Here is an 18,008-nt window from a genome sequence, read left to right as displayed (position 1 = left end):
CTAAACCCTTTTAAACTTCTAAGTTTTGCAACTGGTACAAATTTGTAAAGAAGAACTCGAGCTGGGAATGCACACAGCTCCTTGCTTTCAACCAGTCTGTGCAAGTGTGAGCAACAGTGTAACACATCTTCTGCAACAGATTGGTGAGTGATCCTGCAATTAGAGAAATGCCACAATGAAGAATTCCAAACAGTTTGGCAGGGAAAACAATCCCTCTAAAGGAACAGTGGGAATATGAATTGAAGCGGTGGACTCTGTATTATTCTGACAGGGATACAAATTGTGTGTGTGTGTGTGCGTGTGTGTGTGTGTGTGTGTGTGTGTGTGTGTGTAAAGGAAGGGCTATAATCACATGAAAGCAAGAAAAAGGAAGAAAATTTGGGTTTTGAAGAAGGAAAACTGGGAAATAAATAGATTCTCTTATATAGGTGTGCTCAAAATATTCAAGGACACAAGGGGATTGTCATTAGTAGAGTAAACAATGTTCTTCATCAGGAAAAGCCTGAACACGAATTGAAACAAAGCAGTCTTTCTTTAAGAAAATTAATCACAGCTTTTTTTCTAGATCCTAGCATTAAAAAGTGGTTCACAAGAAGAAAAAAAGAAGACATCAGAAACATAGTTTCTACACAGTCTATGTATAGATAGAGCAGGAACTGTCTGCACACAGCAGTGGTGCAACAAAACTTGTTTGATAGTGTAAGTACAGATTATTTCAGCATTGATTTGGCGAAAGCTCTGGCAGGCAGTTAAGCTGACCTGAACCATGCTGTTCAACAGCAAAATGAATGTCTATGCAACCTTTTATATCTTCCAGTTTTCTTGACAAAAGGGTCACCATAAAGGAGCATGCTAACAAAAGAAGTTTCATTTCTTTCCTTTAGCTACTAACCATTCAGCAGTAATTTCCTTCTGGAATGCACTGTTTTAAGATAAAATTGATGTGAGGACTTTAAAGTAGACCAGATAAGATTTTCTAACCTCCCGTTGTTGTTTTTGTTTGTTTTGTTCGTGTTGTTATTTTTTCATTAGAAAACAAAACTTTTTGCTGCAGCAAAAATAGAGCTTTTCTACCACAAGCTTCCGTGGAGAGTTTGTTCTCACACTAGTGAAATCTAGCAACAGCCCATGGGCTGAGTGAACCCACAACTTTCCCTGTCCTGTGCCAGCGTTGTCCAGTGTGATAGATAAGGGACTGGGCTGTGGGCTGGAGGTGCATTTACAGAGTGCCAACATCTGGAATTCGTTTTCATCCAGAGTGGACTGCGAATGTATCCGGCAGTCAGGATCCTATAACATCTTTCCTGTCTTGGCCTTTGCTGCCTCAGATGGTCAGATAAGGAGAGTGTGACTATGAGTAAAAGTGTTTATGCGTTTGTGTAACCACAGGTATGTGCTTTTCTGCTGATGATTTCTTTGCAGATGGTGACGGGCTGTTGCAAACATGAGGTAGAGGTGGAGCAATATGTGCATTGGGCACAGGCTATGATAGCCACCAGCTCCTGGACTGTGGTGACTTCCTTTTTTCCTGCCTGTTGCAGCAAGGTGCTGCTTGTTTTCATTATGTCATTCTGCTTTGGAAACAACTTTGTCCTTGGGCATTTTTACAAGGGATGGAGCATCACCTGACACCCCATCAAGGCTGGGCCTTTGATGGTATGTATGTGCAGCCCTGTAGCAAGATTCATGTCTCATAACATCATCTGCCCACAGCAAAGAACTGGGTTTAGCAGTGGACTCATCCCACTATGGCCCAGGAAGAGCAATGAGAAAGGCAACCAGACATACCCTGCTATCCTCATCAGACAGACAGCATAGGTGCCTTGTGCCTGGTATCTGGATTATATCTAGAGGCCTTAGTACAATGTTGTCCTTGTACTGCAAGACCACATAACTCTGCTGCAACATGGATCATCACAGAAGTGCAATCTCATAGATGTGTGACCTTGTACTATGGACAAGAAAGAGAGCGAACCTTGGTCTCCCTATTGCTGATTAATACTAGTAGGCTTTCTCTCCTTCAGAATCTTTGAGGAAGCTGCAGGATTGGAGCATCTCCAAAGTGTGTGATGATTTGTTTATGCCACAGAGCACTGAAGAAAGGAATGAGAGGAACTAGCTGGGAGGAACCTAGAAACTGGCCATGGTTATGTCCATACTCCATTAAAATTTCAGTTATTAAAAAATTCTATACTAATTTATCAGAAAATGAATGTACATATATTCCATTGACTATTTAAATTATTAAAGATTACTTGACATGCAATAATGCAATTTTCTGTTGGTTAACTAGCTGTTTCCTGATATACCCTAGATAGATAGTTGGGGTTATAATAGATTCAATAAGATGGTGTTAATGATTGGAAATACAGAAGCTGAGATGTACAGGGGTACTATACTTACTAGCAGGCTTGTGAGAACAGATTAGAATATTTTGATTTTTCTGGGCTAATATAATAAGCATTAGGTTATGTCTTTTTTTTTTTCTTAGAATACAAACAGAAAGGTAATTTTAGACTGAAACTACTTTCTCAGTCATTAAACAGATCATTATTCCAAATTCATTATTTTCTATTCCTTCTCAACTTACACTATATATAAACAATAGAAAAAAAAAACTTAATTTATCCAAAAAAAAAAGCACTCTGGAAAGAAAATCTCATAAACTTCCTTGAGTGTGTAAGAGCAATAACAGATAACCATTACTGAAAGAAATATTTTAAACATCGTATACATTTTATTAAACAATTATATTGGCAATAGAAATGGGAAAATGCCTTTTAATGATCTTCTTTATCTATTAATTCAGAAATTAAATATATAAATCAAAATAATATATCCCATTATGGTCTGTTGACACAACTTGTTATTTTAGATATCTACTTCCATCACTTTTTCTTTTAGGATTACGCTTTGTGGCAGCTTTCAAACACAGCTTCCGTAATCTTTAGTTTACTAGGGCTAAGAGCTTAGATAAATCTTTCTACTGATGTTCAAAGGTCAGATTTTTTTATTTTCTGCCAAAACAAAGGTTAGCATATGTTATTGATTTATGATACTTCCATAACTGTGTCATATTGATATTAGCCTACACACACGATTTATGGATCTGGTAGTACTACTTTTTAGATACTGAACAACAAAGAACACTGAGTTTCTATCTTAAATCATATGCAAAACTTACATTAAAAAAACATATTTTTGACAGTGCAATGAACAATCATAATATAGGATTTAATATTATTGACTGCTTATTGGATTCTTAACTATGCATTACTAAATCTGTTGCAAAACTAGTTCTTCAAGCTTTTGTTTAAGATGGACAGCAGATAAGAGTATGAGTGCAAGCATTCAAGATTTCAGAAGATCAGAATACACTTTTAGACCAAAGCATGTTCATTTTAGTGCCACCTGGAAATCAAGTCTGTACAAATGTGCTAATATAACCTGCTGAATTCAAATGGTACCTCTTGGATCCACTGCGGAAATTGTGACTGTACTTTTAAGCTACTCCTGGAAGGTTCCTATTTTTTGAAAGGAAATGTTATAACACTCAGATATTCAGAATAAAAGAAAGATTATGAGAAACTAACAGAAAGACAGTGTCAGGATACTCTATAGGATTTGGAATTTGCTAGAAATTCAGCATCAGAAATGGAGAAAGGATCATCAGAGAGTTCAATGAAAAGCTGTGTTTCCATTATGGTAGTAGAGACTTGGTGTTCTTTCATAGATTTTCATGAATTCTCAGTGCTTTGCAAGTTAGATAAGTACTTGAACTAGTGGTAGAAGTACATTATTTATGCTCACTTAACCTCTGTAGTGAAGGATCCTTGATAAACAGTAGAAGATTATAATATAACTGAAGAGTTTATTGCAATGTGAATGTATACGAAAGATGAAACACCTCACTTGAAGCTCTAAGTTTCACAGAATCACCAGTTTGTGACTGGATTGCTCCAGGCATGAAGGGGACAGACCCCACAGTATTTCTCTTCATCCTTTTTAAGTGGACATTGCAAGACCTTATTCACCTGATGCAATCTGTGCAAGTAGTGGCACCTCCAGTGATATGTCACTGAGTGTCAGAACAAGAAGGGCCAGCAATAGCTGCTGTTGGAAAATAGTCATAAGTCTTTATCATTTCCTTTTGACTCTAGACCATAGGGTCTCTATCCAACCTGCAAAGATAGGCTCAGGAAGATTATAAAAAGGTGTTGGACACCTGAATCCCTGAAGCACCTGGATGCATTAGACAAAAACTACTGCACATGTGGTGGAGGAAGAGAAATCAAGTGACTTTGAACCAGAGGAGGTTAGGGTCATGACTAAAGAAGAATTGGCTTGGTCAGGGACAAAGGCACAGCAAGGTCAGTGACAAGGCACAGAGGTGATAGCAGCATAAGGTATATCCTCATGGCATTTTGGTACAGCTGATCCAGGCAAAAGTCTGTGGGGCCCGCTTGTGTCCCTTACAAGCACTGCAACAATTGCATCACAGTTGAAATCATGTGGTTCTTTGCTGCACCTTTTTGCCCAGTATAGACAAGCCCTTAAAATCCAGCAGCTGTCTCAACATAATTTCACAAAACATGCTTCCCATCTGTTTTCCTGTCCTCATGTGCTTTGTCTAATGTGCACAGCAGCAGCTGATGAAAGAATGTTAAGGACAGAAACAAAGACATAGTCTGTAGTGTGAATCCAGGCAATTATTAAAGCTATGGTGGATCGTGGTGCTGATATCCCTGTGTTTAAAAGAGAGTTAGGAGAATGTCAATGCTGAACCTTTGGGCAAAATAAATAAATAAATATATAAAACTTGTTTGACAAAGACATTACATCTGATACAGATTTAATGTCAGAATACTATTGACTGAGATACTAGGTTTATGGAATGACATACTTTTGCTGTCACGATCCTTCCTTCAATTTTAGCAACTATCACAGAACTGTATTATGGAATTGAAATTAATTTGTATTTTTAAGAGCTAGTATAAAACCAACAAATTTCTCTGATGTCCTTTTGAGTGGGTACAGTTATGTTCTGTAGAAAGTGTTAGGCTTAAGGAAGTGTTGTGAATTTTAATACTTCATCCTTGTGCGGAAAATTTCTCTTTGTGTCTGAGTTACCTGAATTCATCTTAAACTTATTATCCCATGAAGAGTAAGCCTTCATTCATCTTCACAGAAAGAGTGTGTGCACAGATATTATCAACCAAGGCAAGGGAGGACTGATGTGGCAGGTGCCACAACCTGCTTTACTGAACTGTCCTGCACTGCCTGCAAAATAGTGAAGTGTCCATTCTAGAGTAAGCATGACAGGCCACTGTGCTATCAAGACTTTGAAGCTGTTGTCTAGTCCTAAGGGTGGGCAAATGTTTTAGCAATGTGTACAAGTAACTAAACTGTCTGTGTTTCCCCAGCTCTTAATGTGCCAGTCCCAGCAGCAAATCCCTAACATTTCCAGCTCACAGTGAAAGTTGAATATGGCCTGTACAGAATCATAAAAATCTATCAAATATAACAGCCCAGTCAAGAGTAAAAAAAAAAAAAAATCACTACAGAATTGAGCATGAAGATGATGAAATGTTTTCTTGAAAAGCAAGGCAGCTTTTTTACCTGCAAGTTTGGGAACATGTAAAGATGCTATGACTGTCACGTGGTAATGACAAAGGTGATGAGAGGAAATCATGCATAGTGATCCTATGTAATTGTTATGAAAGTTATGTCTGAGTTTTTAAAGATCTATTCTGAAGGCCCAAGTCTGTTGTCAAACCCTCTCTGACTGCAGGAATAAGGAAATAGTGCTGGTCAGCCCAGGAGCTCTCCAAATCTTCCATGCTTCTTGTGTGAATCTTCACAGAATCATCAAAGAATCATTTCAGTTCAAAAGTATCCTTAAAGGCCATCTAATCCAAATCCCCTGCAATGAACAAGGTCACCTATGACTAGATCAAATTGCTCAGAGTCTGGTCCAGCCTGATCTTAACTGTCTCCAAGGATGGGACATCCACATCATCTTGGGGCAACATGTTCCAGTGTCTCACCAACCTTGTTGTAAAAAACTTCCTTCCTTCTGTCCAATCTAAATTACCTTCTTTTAGTTTGAACCCTTGTCATGTCACCACAGACCCTGACAAAGAGTCTGTCCCTTCCTCCTTATAGCCCCCCATTAGATACCGCCTCTCTAAGGTCTCCCTAAAGCCTTCTCTCTTCCAGGCTGAACAGCCCCAGCTCCCTCAGTCTGTTCTCCTAGGGGAGATGTGCCATCCCTTGGATCATTCCTGTGTCCCTCATTTGGATGCATTCCAATAGGTCCATGCCTCTTCTGCATTGAGGATTACAAATCTGGATGCAGTACTCAAGGTAAAACTTCACCAGTGCAGAGTAGAGGCACAGGATCACTTTCCTCACCTGATGGCCATGCTTCTTCTGATGCAACCGAGGATCTGGTTGTCTTTCTGAGCTGTGAGAGCATATTGCTGGCACATGTCCAGCTTATTTTCCACCATGCCCAGATTCTTACTGACATGGCTCATCATTTCAATCATATCATCCCCCAGCTTGTACTGATAGTGACTGCTTTCTGACTCACAGACAAGACCTCGTGTTTGGATTTACTGAACCTTATGACTTTCGACTGGGCCCACTGCCCAAACCCATCCTAGGTCCCTCTGGATGACATCCCATCCCTCAGGTGTGTTGACTGCACCATACAGCTTGGTGTAAACTTGCTGGGGGTGCACGTGATCTCACTGTCAACGTCACTGATAATGATTTTAAAGAGCATCAGTCCCAGTACTGACCCCTGAGAGACACCACCCACTGATGATCTCCATCCATACATTGAGCCACTGATTACTACTCTCTGGGCACAATCTTGCAAGCAGTTCCTTGTCCACTGAACAGCCCTGACAAATCCATATTTTTCCAATTTGGAAAGAATCTTCTGGGGAATCATATTAAAGGCGTTACTGAAAGCCAGACAGATGACCAGAGGCTTTTCCCTTGACCACAGACACAGTTATACCATCATAAAAGACTACTAAGATAGTCAGTCAGGGCTTGCCCTTCGTAATGCCATGTCTCCTATCTCCTCCCTGTCTTCTATGTGCCTTAGTATAGCTGCTAGGAGAATCTATTCCATGATCTTCTCCTATATAGAAGTGGCATATCCAAATGTTAGGACTGCCATTCTGAGTACTTTCTGCAGATGGGACTTTCCCATGATGAAATTAATCATGGTTTCTTTGATTACTGCTGATATGAGCTCAGCTCCAGGCTGACAGCTGGCTGTCCCTGCCACTTTCTGCACAAGACTTCCTGTTCTACCAGTTTTGTTTTTGCCAGCACTTCCTTGGGGGCAGCCCAGGTTTTGCTTGCAGAAGGTTTAAGTTTTGCTAACAATGCAAGATCCTGCCCCGCATTGCGCTGGAAATTTCCAGGCTGGAGATAGACCTCTGCAGGCCCTGAACAGCTGCAGCTCGTAACTGTAACTCCAGTTGTTGCTGCTCTGGCTTAAAGCTGGAAAGAACAAGGATATTAAAATCTCATAAAGATACTATCAAATTAGAAAATACTGTACAGTGTGCTTTTGTTTCTTTTAAGGATGAAGAAACCAGATGAGAGAGGACTTAAGCTCCCTCAGCGCATATATGCAGAGCAGAAAGAAATTACATTTAACTGACTCCTTGATCATAGGACTTGATATTTAGCTATATTTAATCATGTATGGAAAAGACAGTTGCACTTTTCAACAGCTGCTCTTTCTCTGAGCTTCAAGGGACTAACGAAAAGATTAGGCCTGAGCAGGGATTTACTCCCTTTCTTTCCCTCCCCCACAAAACCTGCATTTTTCATGATTTGATCAAGTTCCAGGGGGGAAATGAAACAAAACACATTCTTTGCTACGTTCAAATCTTTACTGTGGTTTCAGTAGTGTGGCTCCAGCATAGAAAGAGGCAGATGGCTGAAAAAGAAGGCAGGCCTCACAGGTGTGAGAACAATCCCCAGGGGCTCAGGTTTCCACCCCATCCTCATACAACCATGGGGAACACTGTGCAGCCTTTTGGTCTCCTGGCCTTGCTTCCACAGTGGCACTTTTTGTTTTGTTTCAAAGGGTTTTAGACCACTTTCAGTTAGCCAGTTGATAACTGGCAAAGCTTTTAGTAGTCTCAGTGCACAGAGGCCAGGAACAGAGTGGTTAATGGGATAACCCTTACAACCCTTTCTGAGCAGAAGAAGAGTGCAATGTCAGCGTGCTGTGATCTGCCCAGATGTAGTAAAACTAACGAGGGAAGCTCCAAGTATGGTAAGAAGGGACATACATGATCACAGAATCATAGAATCACAGAATGTCAGGGTTTGGAAGGAACCTACAAAGATCATCTAATGCAATCCCCCTGCCAGAGCACGAACACCTAGATTAAGTCATGTGGGAACATGTCCACGCAGGTTTTGAATGTCTCCAGAGGAGACCCGACATCCTGGGAAATAATTTCTGAGCAGCCAGCACTTCTTAGTATTCCTGACAATTTTGCAACCTTATCCCACTTCAAAATATGCCTGCATGTAGAGTAGAGTGACATAAAAAGAAATTCAGTAATAATGACTTTTGATTAGATTTGATCTTCTTTCACCAGAGGGAGTGACCTTAAATATGTATTAAATAGAACTGTTTTTTTAACACTGATAAAATTTGAAAACCAATCTTATGGAAATGAAAAATGTAGACTGTTCTAAAAAATGCTTCTACATCTTGCCCTTATGTGAAGATACTAATTTTGTGTATAAAGATTAGAAGATGTTGTATGGTATGACCCAATATTAACAACAACAACAACAACAAAATTTTGAAGAGATCATTGAAAATGTTAGGCATTTAGATACCCAGTTTCATAAAAAAAAACCCAGTTTACACAGAAGCTAAATTGCCAGTGCAAGGAAAGGTATCATTACATGTATGTGCCATTCATGCTAATTTTAAGATTAATTAGGTGTGACAAATTTTTTTTCATTTTTAAGTTCAATAATCAGCAAAAGCAAGAAAGCAGATCAAATTGCTTTCCCACAGAAAATACAGAAAAGGTACAGTGCATCTAATAACAGAGCAACTGGCATGTCAGCTGTATTCCTTCTAGGTAAAGATACAGCATTTTTTAGGGTCCAATTCCCACTAGTCATATAAATGTGGTGAATTTTAATAATTAAATCATCAAGTTATCAGTTAAGTTAGTTAATGAATGATGTTATTTTATGATGCAAGAGGATTATTCCCAGTAATCTATATAAGATTATTCTAATCTTACTAACCTGATGACAACTGGGGCTCCTCACTGTGTAAAGGAACAGGCACGAGCCGTTGACTCTTTTTAGCAAAAAACTCTGATTTAACTAGTGCCCATAATAATGGTTGTTAAACAAGTGCAGTTGCTTACTTTGTATGTTATTCATATGTAAGTGAGGCAACTTTACAAGAAAGTGTAATGAGAATCTTCACAGGGATACTCCCATGGAAACATTTTTGTTCACATCTACATGTTCTTGTATATACTCTGGCATTTTTATCTCAGACTGAATAATTATTCCTGTGATTATATTTGTGGATAAATGACGACTCAATCTTCATCCTTTCAAAAATGCATTTTCATTTATACTTTCATAACATCTTCATAGCCATATATAATACTAGGAGAGATTAAGAATAAAAGATCATTTAATGGTCTTGAAAAAAAACTGGTTAATGGAATCTTAATGAAATCTTTTGACAGCAACATATAATTCATCTCTGGTACCGATTATCACAGTGAGTTCTTGAGGCCAAAAGCATACCAAGACCATTTTAAAAGACTGTATATCAATGTAGATGAAAACTACCCCAAATGTTCATAGACAGTAATTGTAAAAATATTGGAAGAGTGTCTGACCTCACGTTTCCCAGATTAAAACAATTTCTTGTAAGAGCAGAAGCTGGGGCCTATGTCAAGAGGATGCAGTCTAAAGCCAGCCATGTTTGGCACCTCCTAGAACAAGTGTCTGTTCTTTGAATGGCTAGCCCTTACTGCCTTATAATATTGTATTTCCTATTTCTTTTCTTTCAAATACAGAATTTTCTTTCCCGAAGGAGAATTCTTTTCAAAGCAATAAGGGATACTGTTATCAGCTTCATCAAATACTCCACCACTGTGCATTGTGAAATACAAATTAGTCCATGTAACATGCTGCATACCTCATAAAGTTTCTGTTCAATCAAGTTCTACATAAATCAATTACAAATGTAAATGTTCAGTGCTGAACAAAAATGTGCTTTGTTTTTTCTAATGAACAACATTTTTAAAATTCTGTGCAATGAACAGGAATAGATATAAACACACCACTCTTAGTGCCAGATTGAAATATTCGTTGCAATCCAGGTGACCTGTGGAGGTAGAGGAAAACATTAATTACACTTTAGAGCTGCAGTTCAGTTACCTGATTAGATACCTAAAATTACACTCTTTGTAGGACTGGAATTGATGTTGTGATGTGCAGTTTGATGTTAGGTGCCTGATTAGATGTCTGGCAAGTTTTGGGGTACCGAGTTTTGCTGGGAGAGTTCTTGCCTGCTGCTCTCTGCCTGAACTACTGCCAGTTTAATTAAACATTCTCCTGTTTTATTCTCATAAGAAATGAAAGACTGCCCTTGCTTCTCTAGTCCTGTCCCCAGTGTCTTCCTGTTGTATGCTTAGAGGATTTCAGTGTTCTTTCCTGTTTGGTAGCCCTAGGACTGCTCGTAGACGATTCTTAACAGCTTTGCAGGCCCTTTTCACTTAAAATTTATACATGAATAAAGCATGAAATAAGGCAAATCTTTCTGCAAATTTCATTAGAGAACCATTATGACATGCTTATGGAAATACTTTGAAAAACAGAGGCAAGAACAAATACAGCCATTTGATGAAAGGTTTTTTTTTTTTTTTTTTTTTTTTTTTCCCCTGTGGTTAATAGCTGTATTTCTTGAATCATGCCTTCAGTGAAAAATAAGGAACCGCCATATTTTATTTTACATTTTCTGCCCTCTGTGTCATACAGAATTTTTCTTTCAGGTCAAAGAGTTGTGGATTTACTTTGTCTGAGAATATACAAAAAAGGTGAAATAGTATACAGACTCAAGCAAAATTAAAAAATTAAAATAATAATAATAAAAAAAATAAAAAGAATCCAGTTAAGCTTTAATTGCTTTTTATAAAATTTATTTTATTTTTTAACCCACTCTTTCATGTTGCTGCTAGCCCTTTAGTTTCAAGTCAATTTTCAGTGAACAGAAATTTACAGTTTTAGCAACTCTGTCTTTACTGGACTTCTTACTTTCATATATTCATGAACAAGCCATTTTCTTGGCTTAAAAATGGACTATCTCACTTCTCTCTACACAGCAAAGCTAGAACACAGAAGAACAAAATGCAACCATACAGTTCCTGCAGTATTTTATGGTTTCAGACTCTTGTTCTGTTCCTGACACTCTACAGTTGTTCTAGCCTCATGCTACTCACATGACAGTCCAAAGTGCAACCAAAGCAGGTATGAACCCACATGTAAGTCCTGTGTGCTCAGGACTGTGAACACAGTATATGTAAAAAGTGGAAGCACCACTGTTTGAGATGGCCTACCCCTTGGCATTTCTTGTTTTCTAGAAACAATTGTCTCTGCTGCTGTGCAGAGAACTTTCTGCAGGCAAGAGCCTTGGGTACTCACAGAAAAGCATCAAAACCCACTGATACATGTGCCTCTTTCATGTGTGAGGCTGCAGCTTTGGATCATGTCTCTTCCACAGTGGAGGATAGATAGTCCAACCTGGATCCAACTGAGTAGAGCAGTGCCAGTTGTTTTCACTGATAAACAAGGCTTTTGATTCCTTTAATGGCTGCTACTTCCCATCTCAGGTATCAACATGTGTACTGAAGATCTCGCTGACTTGAAAAATGTTGCAAAGCTGTGAGGTCATGTTGGTGCTTTGTGCTAGGCTCTCTAGAAAAAAAAATGATGTCATTATAAAACAGGACATGACACTAAAATATGAGACTGTGAAAGCCTGTCATTAATGTGTTGAAAGAGAGAGTAACTTAGATGTTATGGTGATAATGTGCACTTTCCATAATCCTCTGAGCTGCTGAGACCACAACTCTTTATTTTGATAAGGGATAATGTACATCTTTGAGAGTGACTATGAAAGAAAATTTAGCTTGAAATGTCAATTAGTCCAGCATGCATTAGAGTGCTGCCAACATCTGCTGAGGTGTTGTTTTCTTCTGTAAAAAACACAGCTCAGATGTAGCAGCAATCTTTGCAAAGGTTGCATCACTTCAGCAGAAAACCAGCACCTAAAGTAGAATGTTATCTGTTTATTTAAAACAGAACTGGGAACCAACCAGTGGTTGGTTCATGGTCTTCAGTGTATCCAGATCGACTTGTGTGTTTCTTTAACTGCTATAAATAAAATTTCAGCTTGCCACACACAGAGCATTTCATCTGAATCTCATCAAATGAATACATTATTTACATTTCATCCCATCTTAAAATGATGCTTTCTTTTTTGCTCTTTTAAGTGCTGCTGCAATGTCACACCAGTGCAAGGGTGTGTTCCCAGGATTGTGGTCCAGATCCTCTGACTATGGTGGTGTCAAAGGGGAATATCTTGCTTCTTATGACAAGTAGCATTTGGACTTCCAATTTTCAAAACAAAAATTGGGTATATATGTAGAAAATCTGGATGCCAATCTGTTTCAGTTAACCAAATCTCCTCATGTGTCTTCTGTTCTCCTACCTTCCTTTCCCTTTTTCTGCATGGACAGAGACTAAAAACTTACACAGTCAATTTTCTGACAGCTATTTCAATTACATACAAACAAATTAAGCAGTATTTATCCACTTTAATGATTGGAATATTGTGCTGTCTGTGCCTCCTTCCAGGACAGCAGAGATTATTATGACCATTTTTAGTTATGCTCAGTAGCTTTTATTCATTTTCACAGATACACAAAATGCAGAAGACTGTTTGTTTCCATCTATCTTTGTTTTCTTTTTTTTCTTTTTCTTTTTTTTTCCCCCAGAAGTGTAAACTAAACAACTCCTTTTACATCTCTTGCTGGTTAGCAGCCAATGTAAATGCTTATGCTAAGAGAACAAGCCCATTTCCTGCCGTTAAGGCTTTTTTGTTTATCCTAGGGCTACTCACTGCCACTGCCTGCCCCTGACAGACTATTAACCCCTGTTTCTAGCAGGCATACCAGATGTGGGTTTCTTAAGCAAATTATTAGTTATTTCACCACATGTCGTATTTGCAGTTAAGTGTTTCCAGCCTCTCAGAACATTCCACAGAAATAACATCACATTTTCCTCCAACCTGTTAATTAGCATAATTATTTATCAGCTTGAAAACCACAGCTTGAGTTTGTTAAGCAGCAGACAGATATGCATTGGACAGTGGCCCAAGAGACTTGAAAAAGTGATGAGAAGATGGAGGCTGTGGAAGCTGGTTGACAGGCTGTGGGAAGGCAGAACATTCAAATTTCCCTCCACTACCTTCTTTGAAGACCCTTCAGCAGGTAAGACACATTCATTTTTCATGCTTCAGGGAGAGTGGGTTTCAGAATTACTTCTCAGCCAAGATTTACTAAGTAGTAACTCAGAGATCTGTCTCCAGATGCTCACCCCCCAAGAGAGCAGATATTAAAAGTATGGACTCTCTGCCATCCTTGGCATATATTCCATTCCTCCCTTTGCACTGGTATGTTCTTTGTGCACACACCTAACCTTATTGGCCAAAAGGAAGGCAAACAACTATAAAGCCTGTAGGATGTAATTTATTCAGTCAGTACCTGACCCAGATGAGAGTGTCTTTGACCACCTTGGCACATGCAGTGTTCATTCTCAGGTCAAAAAACACACTTTGCAGAATGCATTGCAGCAGTAGGCCTAAGTTATCGATCAAATACCAACTGAGGATGAATTACAAAATAGGATGATGTGTTAAAAATGCTCAGGTAATCACATTTTTTTTTGCCATACAAATGTAGAGGTTGCCTCTTGAGTTCTTGCTCCATTTGATTCTAGAGCTAGAAGTGTCTGCTTAGGTTCTTGCATAGAGAACCATTCAGCTATTGAACGATTCTGCATAGTAATTTTCAACCTGAATGTATCTGTGCTGCTTTTATAGCAGCAGCAAGTCCTTTGCTTCTGCTAGTAGCTAGCTGTACAGTGCTTTATGCATACCTTCTGATTAAGAGGATTCCATGTAAAAATTAATAGCAGTGACATGGAACAATGGTAGATATGTTTTCAAGTGGTTGCATTTATCCTTTAGAGCTGTAATGTGTTTTCCTTTTCCAGTTAAACCTCAGAAAAACAAAAAATGGTACAAATGAATTAGAATTTCCTGGGACAGGAGTCCAAACAGCCTGGCTTTGCTGAAAAATGTTCAGGACATCCAAGTGACCATTGGTTCATTTTCAAGCCTATGGACATAGTGAGAAGAATGTAGGAACTAGAAAGCCTTAAGAGCAGAGGTTTCCTAAGCAGGTTGCATGCCTTGAAGTGCTAAGAGTTAAACAACAGATGGATGGATCTCGAGTTTTCTCAAAACTACTGTAAGATACATGTCACAGCACACTGTGGTCCAGTTGTCCACATAAATATATTTCTCATTAGCTATCTATCAGACTTTAAAATGTAATGCATTAACATGCTCTGCTTAATGATTGAGCAATAATTCATTTGCTTCAGGGACAGAGGTGCATTAATGGTAGCTATTCATTGGCACATTCAAAAATATGTTTTGCTACTTTACCTCAGATGACAGCTACGAATCTGGGAAAACTACTGGAGTTTTCAAGCCTTCATGAAATGTGAGGAGCTGCGTTTGCTAGATCATATCCACAGTTGGTTTTCCTATGCGTGTTACTTCCTGATACACACTGCGGTCCAGATGGCAACAGACAGACATGAGTCTGAAAAAATAGGCAAAGAAACATATGGTCCTGTGAACTATATGCAGAAGTCTCTCCAGATGCTCAGGTTGTTGCTTGATACAGCAAAATATAACAGCAAGATGACATTTTAAAGTAGGATGAGGTGTTCTCTACTGTTCATTCAAATCACACCATGAATGGAAATGGTAGACAATCTCTATGCATTCAGGTATTAGTAAACGACCACTAAATGCTGACCTGACTCATGAAGCAAACATAGGTATGCACATCTTCAAATGTAAAGGACTGTTAAAAGAAAAGAAGTGAAATTAAAAAAACAGACTAATCATAGGATCCAACAGCCTTTAGCAACTGAATTGCTCAGGTACTCAATCCTATTTTTTGAAAGAAATTTAAAGGGTTTCGTTACTGGTTAAAACATTTAATCGATCCTATTTTTTAAAGAAATTTATTTTTTATTTTTTATTTTTATTTCTTTAACTGATTATAAATTCTGCTGACTTAAACAAGAAGTAGCTAACTCTCAACAACTAGGGAAGATCATAAATAAAATGTTCACTGAAGCCAGTTTCAAACTTTCTAGGTATTGAAGTCTTCTGTCACTGAGATTTGTTTACTCTGATACTTAATCTAAAAACTGTTTCCCTTTTACATGACAAAAATATGATTTTTCTTAAACACCTTATCTGCTACCAGTTGTTGTTTGTTCACATTTTGTTAACTGCCTTGGAGAAGTAAGGGTCTTGGTGAGAATACATTTATTTATTGACAGATTGAAAACATTTGGACTTTTTTGCCATTTCTAGAATGACACATGGGCCACATTTTCTCACAGGAAGGAAGAAATATTGATTTAAGCTGAGTGCACAAATACCTGCAGAAATGTGAATTTCTTTGCATCAACAGCTAAACCCAATAAACTTTGAAGAAAAAACCATACTGATTTCACATGAAACTAGTTGTGACTGAAAATTAATTTTCACTAAATCATGACAGCTTTGGGGTCTGCTAGGCTCTCTTGTCAAAATTCTCCAAATCAAGTAATACAAGTTTACTATGTTCTGCAATTGCATCTGCAGCTAATCACATGTACCAATGGATATCTGGAGCACAGATGTTATGCAAAAGGGTGAAAATACCACATTGGTTCACGGTCTTTTCTTTCACATTACTCCCTTGATGATTCCCATTTCCCCCTTCCCTGAAATGTAATTTAAAGAGAAAAGAGCTGGCAAGTTTTCCACATGTCTTCCTAGGAATCTGTGGCATTCACCTGTGGCGGCACTAGGTAGGTCTCTTAAGGCTCAGAAGAGTTTTGAACGTGCATTGGAACGTAGTCTTTGAGCTATTTTCTTACAGCTTCAGTTAGGCCACTCTTCCTGCATAAGTCATTTTTACCTTTTGTCATTCTATTCCCTCGCTTACTCATTGGCTAGATAGAGAAAGATGACATAGTCAATACCAATATATTTTCCTATGGGCTTGCAGCAGGAGTTGGCTTTTACAGAAACTCCTGGCATCAGGATGGGACACATTAAATGAAACGTTCAAGCTTCTCTTTCATTCATGAAACAAACAGATTCCAAAGTTAGAAATGAGTCTGAGACCCCTTGGTATGGGTCTCAGTGATGTTATTGCTGCTTAGGATTTCTACTTATGGTTTTCCAATGCAAAAATACTTTCACACGCTTTTCTTGTAATCAGGACAGCAATAATATTAATTACACTTCTTCAAGATCCATTCTTCCTGAGTAGTCATTACAAGACAGTGTGACACCCTAGTGTAATAAACACAGTCAAGTTGTCAGATGATAGAAGGTAAATCACATTTCTAAAATTCCTCTATTTGAAAAGGGATAAAGCTGTGCTCTGTTGACTTACTTCATTGAAACAAGTACAAACTGAGTAGTCTCACTGCCCACCTGCATGGGTTCCCAGCTTCCCATCCCCCCACCCTGCTCCCCTGAGCCCCTCACATTGTTTAGGTTTTGCCTGCAGCCAGGAGAGGCTAGCAAGAAGCTAAGAAAGTAGAGAGTGCTTCTCCCACCTGTACCCTGCAAGAAGCCTGTGGTCTCTGCACCCATGCACTCCACAGGGTATGGGTGTCAGTTCAGCTCTTCTGGTCACCCCCTGATTGGCCCTGCTCAGGAACAAGCCTCTCTGAGACATATAAACCACAACCTAGAGTGGGGCTCACACTGTTTTGTAGCTATCACATGTAAACTGAAATCACCAGGGCCAATAGCAGAACATTTTAGGAAGTCTTCTTTCCATAACAACAATTTGCAAGCTATAGAATCAAGGTTAGAAAAGATCTCCAAGATCATGTTATGTCTTGTATTTAACTTCATATGAAGAAGAGTTTTTGTTCCCTTTTCTTTTATTTTTGTTTTGTTTTGTTTGTCCAGATCTGCAGCTCTGGCTTTCTTCCACAATATAGACATAAAACTCTCTAGGGTTATGCTCTTTAATATATGTAAAAGAAACATTAGTCATATTTTTTATTTAAGGTTAGTCAAAGAATCCAGCATTTAACTAACATTCAGTGCTATGTTTCAGCCATAGGAGCTCATTATCTTGGATTTCCCTCCCTCCCTCCCTCCCTCCCTCCCTCCCTCCCTCCCTCCCTCCCTCCCTCCCTCCCTCCCTCCCTCCCTCCCTTCCTCCCTCCCTCCCTTCCTCCCTCCCTCCCTCCCTCCCTCCCTCCCTCCCTCCCTCCCTCCCTTCCTCCCTCCCTCCCTTCCTCCCTCCCTCCCTTCCTCCCTTCCTCCCTTCCTCCCTTCCTCCCTTCCTCCCTTCCTCCCTTCCTCCCTTCCTCCCTTCCTCCCTTCCTCCCTTCCTCCCTTCCTCCCTTCCTCCCTTCCTCCCTTCCTCCCTTCCTCCCTTCCTCCCTTCCTCCCTTCCTCCCTTCCTCCCTTCCTCCCTTCCTCCCTTCCTCCCTTCCTCCCTTCCTCCCTTCCTCCCTTCCTTCCTTCCTCCCTTCCTTCCTTCCTTCCTTCCTTCCTTCCTTCCTTCCTTCCTTCCTTCCTTCCTTCCTTCCTT

The sequence above is a fragment of the Cyrtonyx montezumae genome, unplaced genomic scaffold (assembly GCF_038088225.1).
Source record: "Cyrtonyx montezumae isolate F1298 unplaced genomic scaffold, pur_monq_1.0 scaffold_36, whole genome shotgun sequence".
Lineage (NCBI taxonomy): Eukaryota > Metazoa > Chordata > Aves > Galliformes > Odontophoridae > Cyrtonyx > Cyrtonyx montezumae.
This window is presented reverse-complemented; position numbering follows the sequence as displayed.